The sequence below is a fragment of the Montipora foliosa genome, chromosome 13 (assembly GCF_036669935.1).
Source record: "Montipora foliosa isolate CH-2021 chromosome 13, ASM3666993v2, whole genome shotgun sequence".
NCBI lineage: Eukaryota > Metazoa > Cnidaria > Anthozoa > Scleractinia > Acroporidae > Montipora > Montipora foliosa.
Window position 1 is genome coordinate 4,881,365 of NC_090881.1, and position 553 is coordinate 4,881,917.

The window sequence follows — 553 nt, forward strand, 5'->3', positions numbered from 1 at the left end:
ACTGAATTGGGTTGCTGACGTACGCAAACAAATACGTTTCGCAGGTAGAAAGAATTGAAATTTTGATCAGGCGCGGGTTGATTAGTTTACAGTTTTATTTATCCTTAAAAATGATGGATCGCGATACAAAACTAATTGCGATTTTGAGACGGCAATACCACATTATATTGACGGCGTAGGGAGAAAATATATTCCGTATTCGCGACTCCGCCCAATACGGAATATATTTTCTCCCAACTAGTCGTCAATATAATGTAGTATTGCCGTCTCAAAATCGCAATTTCTTTTTAAAGTGGAGAGGCGCAAAGCCGTGTCACATTTTGTATATTTGGGGCAATATACGTACAGCCTAGATAGATGTATGAGTCCTGAGGAAACGTTTTCTGGGAGTTGAGTTATTTTGTTCTTATCAAGATATCTAAAAACAAACAAAAAATTAGAAATAAGCTTAATTTTCGAATTAAACAAGAACAATGCAATCAATCCCATTTCAGTTAATTAGTTGCCGTTTCGTTCTCAGCATTTGCGGGTCACGGTTGTATTCGATTCTATT